The sequence below is a fragment of the Coturnix japonica genome, chromosome 1 (genome assembly GCF_001577835.2).
Source record: "Coturnix japonica isolate 7356 chromosome 1, Coturnix japonica 2.1, whole genome shotgun sequence".
NCBI classification, from domain to species: Eukaryota; Metazoa; Chordata; class Aves; order Galliformes; family Phasianidae; genus Coturnix; species Coturnix japonica.
The window spans coordinates 79,615,474-79,620,793 of record NC_029516.1 but is presented as its reverse complement, the minus strand read 5'-3'; positions in this window follow the sequence as shown (position 1 = coordinate 79,620,793).

Sequence of the window (5,320 nt, the reverse complement as noted above, 5' to 3'; positions counted from 1 at the left end):
TACATGAGAGAAGAGGCCAAACCCCAGCTCACCACAACCTCCTTTCAGGTTAACTGTAGAGAGCAATGAGGTCTCCCTGTGACTCCTCTTTTCCAGACTGAACAAACCCTGTTCCCTCAGTCACTCCCCATAAGACTTGTGCTCTAGAAATTCCACTAGCTTCATTGCCCTTTTCTGGACACTCTCCAGAGCCTTAGTCCCATTGCTAAACCATGTCCCTTAGTGCCACATCAGCACATCTCCTAGATATCTCCAAGGATGGGGTGACCACTACTACTTTGGGCAGCCAGTCACAATGTTAGATCCCCTGTTCCACTAATGCCCAATTTCAGCTCACCTGGTAACAGGTGAATTTGTACATGCAACAAAACCCAGAAAGGCCTCATGCCAAATCTGTGCGAGTGTGGGCCCTTTGTGGACAGAGGTTCTTTTACAGTGCCTTGAATTGCAGCTGGCCTCTGACCTGCACTCCTGTCAAATCACACAAAGAATCAGCCCCTTAAGCTTCTCTTGACAAAGTTAAATGCCTCCCTGTAATCCTATAATCCTTCATTAATCCTGTAATCATGCTTGCTACTCCCTGTAATCTCCGGCAATATCCTAGTGCTTTTTGGCACCTCCATCATGCAGGGCAGGCTAAAAACCTCAATTAAGCCTGAGAACTACCACCCACTGCCCAGTGCTCTGGTGTTAAGGATGAAAAGCAGATACCATTTTCTGCTCTGCTTGTCCTTTGAGATCATTCCTCCTAACAACTAAGAGAAACTGTAGCAACTTAATTTCTAAATAGTTGCTGGTTTGGAAATACCAATGGAGAAAGAAATTCATATGAAATACAACATCTACCTGAAACCTCAGCACAGCTTATTTGGTTTGTTGGACATTTTAATCACTGTAATTGCTTTCCATCAAAACAAGGCAGCCAGTGCTAATGTAAAATTCTGACTCTTAGAGTTGTTTGCAAACTATCCTTTAACACAAAGCATTTTCATAGTAATTTATAAAGGTAAATGAAAACACTACAGAACACTTCAAAATGAAGACCTAGAAAACCTTGAAACACTTCCCACAAGGTATTTGTTAGCAGCACTGAAGGTTCCCTCCACCATTTGAGTGGGAAAGGCAAAAGATACAATTTTTTTTTTGCTTTTACCCTATTTCTGGAAGCAAACTTCTGGCAGCAAAGATGATGAAGTACTGTTTTCTTTTTGACTTGTTATTTATACTGTAAGATGACTATAAATGCTTTGTTTTGAAAATAAATACACTGATGCATACCACATATGTGCATGCCAGAACAGAAGAATGATTTCTAAACATCTAAATCTCGCAACATCTCAACGAAGACAGACAGTGTTTTGGGGCAACAGCTGCATTAACAACCCCACTTCTCATGAGTGACTGTTCAGAGGCATTTCCTCTGGGAGAAAGAACTCCAGCCTAAGTATTTCCTCAAAAGAGCACAAATTCCAATTGTCAGTTCCAAACATAACTGAAAACTACCTCCCAAAGGTTTCAAGAGGAATGATTTACGATTAGGTACCAGCAACACATATGAAATCTGTACCTGCCCATATCCATTCTGTAATGGACTGAATTATACATACACAATTAAAACAGCCTTTCTACACATACTAGACACAAATGAAACAAGGGCATGGAGTTAAGTCTACTTTCACTATCCCAGGAGTGATGTAAATCCACTCAGCAGAATACTTGTCAAAGTTGCTGTTGAAGAAATCATAAGTTCCACATGAAACAAATTAAGACAATAGAAAATATTTCATGCCTATTATTTACCACTTATCCCTCTAAAAGGTTCGGAGGGGAAGGGAAGGGGTAACTGCGCAGTTTCTAGGAGAATTTCTTCTATTAAAATACTGATATTTCAGCTAATACAAGAAAGACTGAGGAAGAAAGACCTCACAGCAGAAACTTAACTTCAAAGACAACAAGAAACATCCTGAAGAGTGCTCCCAGGAAACAAGAACTCTGTCCTAATCAGTGAAGTTATTTGCTTGTACCATTTGAGACTTCCATGCCTGATCTTCTCAAATGACCCTCTTTCCCCAGCACTCAACAGAAAAATTTTCTAGATACCAGGGTGCACTTGTTGTTTTCTGTGGCTAGTTGTGCCCTTCCACTGTTTGCACTGAACAGATTGACAAGTTCCACTGTATAGGAAAGGAAAGAGGAAAATGCATTTTTGTCTGGCAGAAACATAGCTCCCATTCCTGTGGGAACACAGGGATTTTTCCGTAGATGGGAGGCCTGCACACTGTTGCTTACGTGAAAAAATAATTGCTTAACAATCCATGTTGACTTTTAAGCACCAAGCTTGGCAATGAGTTTTATCCGGCCCAAATCCAACATATAGTTTCTTACACAGATTCATACTGCACAGCACAGTCTGAAGATTCTTGAGATCACAAACTTCACAAGGAACAGAGCAGCTAAGGCCAGTGGTTCTCCCCCCACTTAGCACTCACTTCCTTTCTTTGAAAGCTTTATGTGGAAGAGGTCAGATTTTGCTACTTTGGCTTTGTGTTAAACTGAGTTTTTTGGGTGAGAACACACAGGAATCACCTCACCTTCCGCAAAACTACAGTGAGCTACAGCCACTTGTAGGCAAAACCCATCCTGCTGGGATGCTCAGGGCAGCCATCAAAGTATGCCAAGTTTCTCTCACATCAAGGCATTTCTCATTGCTTTATCTTCTGAGATGTCTGAGAAAATACTCTGCAATGTGTCCATCAAAGCTTGGCACATTTTCCTGGCATATGCCTGCAGGGCACAAAGAGCCCTGGCACCCTGTTGGTGAGTGCAGCAAGGAAACAAACCATACAAAGAGGATTTTGTACTTACTTTTTAATCTTCTATGCTGCCAGTAAAGGAAAGCAGAACTGTGCCAGTATGTCACCCTAAGTAAAAATCAGTTAGCAGAAATCCCCAGCTGCTTGTTATTAATCAAGCTTAACGTCAGTGCAATAGCTAAGAATGCGTGCTTCCCTTTTCCTCCCCAGTGAATCACAGGTCACAGTGCTCCATCAGGCCCACAGTTGCACATCTTTTTTGTGAGTCCTGAAAGGATGCTCAAGCAGCCCAGGGTGGGGACAGTCACCTCCACTTCCACCCAGCCTGCCTGCAACCTGCCTGGCAGATGTTTCACACAATAAGAAGTGACCCGCACTGCTTAACTCCCCTTGTAAGTCAGCAGTGAAAAATACCCACTTCCTTTTCTTAATCAGACTACCACATTGAAATACATTGTCTTCCAGAAATGATTTACTAAACTGCAATTAGCAAGGAAATCCAGCTCCTCCATTTCCTTAAGGAAACCCTGATTAGCAGTTTGGGCTACATGACCAGTGGGTCATGCTTCTTTCTCGTAGGCAGAGTTGCTGGGTGCTAAGAGACACCACAGCAACGGACACCACACTAGAGACCTTCCAAATGTGCTGGAAAAACAGCGAAGTGAGTTTCTTCCAACACACCAGAGTATCATTACATGTTTGCCTATACAGAAAGAGCTGCAAAAGACTGTTTTTCAGCTGAACTGCATGAGATTGGAGCCTTGGAAATAGTAATTTGTCTCACTCAGAATAAAAAATGGCACAAGGTCCTTAAGAGGAGACAGCCATAGCTTGCCTGTCCATGTGCAAAAAGTGAACACTGCTCTCTACACATGATGTTAGAAATTCACATTCACATTCTTTCAGCTCAACAGCCCTTTTGAGCATTAAACACTGCTCAGTATTCACATTCTTTCCCAGTGCCAATTTTCCTACTAACTTCAGCCTATCATAAGAAAAAGAAATCCAGACACACACAAACACACACAAAAAAAACCCCCAACCATACATCCTCTTAGCTTCTATAATTATCCTGCACTTCCTCCTGTTCAGCATAACATCTTGTTACCCTTGTAGAAGGACAGCTACTAGCACACTTGCAAAGCAAGGGACATTTAAATTAATCGGCACATGGGACGACAGTACAGGGAGGAAGATGCAAGGAAGCATTTAGAACGTGTGTTTTTCAGACTTGGAAAATGGAACTATGTTAGGCAGAAGTAAAATTCACGCATCAGCGAAAGATGACGTTAGGGTACAGGCAAAATACACGTGTACAGTCACTCCTTCAGAGGCAGCCAGAGCAGCTGGCGTGACATAAAGCTGGTGGCCAGTGCAGTACAAAATGAAGAATAAAAGCCCAGTACTGTCAATAGAAGTGAGACTTTCTTTTCACAAACTCTTTTCCCAGAAGCCAAGCTCTGCCCGCTAAGGTTTTACTGTTTCCATCACAGCAATAACACACGGACATTATCTTTAGAACAGCCTGCTCCTTCCTGTCCCTTCAGTTAGCACAATTGAAGACTTAGAATAGTAGCATCGTTAAGCATTCCAGGGACAAAAACAGACAAAGAAAGGACACAGCTGTAGGAATGAAATTCATTGTGGCTTCAGAATAAAAACAAATGTCTCCACAGGTTGTGAGAAACAGGCTAACAGCCATCAAAACCAACTTCACACACAACCTTGGGGTTTACCTCGTGAATGCTGCTGTTCTGCATGTGTTAACTTTTGTGAAGGGTGGCCAGCCTAGTTTCTTTAAGGTCATTTAACCCTGCAACCCCAGTTGCTTAGTTCCTACTCCACACTATGAGCAAAGCTCAGACCAACTGGTGAGTCAAGCAACACCTGAGCAGATCCGGCAGCAGCTCCCAGTCTGTAGTGTGCAGCCTTTCTGCTGTTCCGCATGGAAACTCCGCTCCTTCCAGGAAACAGGCTGTGACCTGTCTGGCCTCAGGGACATATTACCACCCAGAAGGAGAAACTACCAGCTGTCTTCACTGCATGTGAGGTATTGCAGCAGTGAAAACAGTAGCTCTGGACAGGTAGCTCTTCTGAAGCCACTAGGAGCAGAAGAACAACAGAAGTGTGAATTCATATTGCATTTCCAAATCTCTGGAGATCAGTGCCTTCTTCCACTCCACCAACTGGCAGAGCTCAGACAGGTAATAAATTGCTGCCCCTCACTTCTACAGCAAAACCTGGGATTAGCCTCACAACTCTGAGTTTTTTTAGGGAGACAGGAACAAAGATTTTTCCCTACCACATCTTTAAGAGAAGAAAAAACATAACATTATGCCATGCCAGTAAAAAACTTGGCTTCACAATTCCACAACCCAAAGGTCATAGGTCTTTCACAACGGAACAAGCCACTACTGCTTTTTCCAAAGGAATTATTCACATAGTTAAAGTTCACTCATGGTGCTTCTCTCACCCTGAGCACTACTCTGGCTCTATTTACAAAGGCC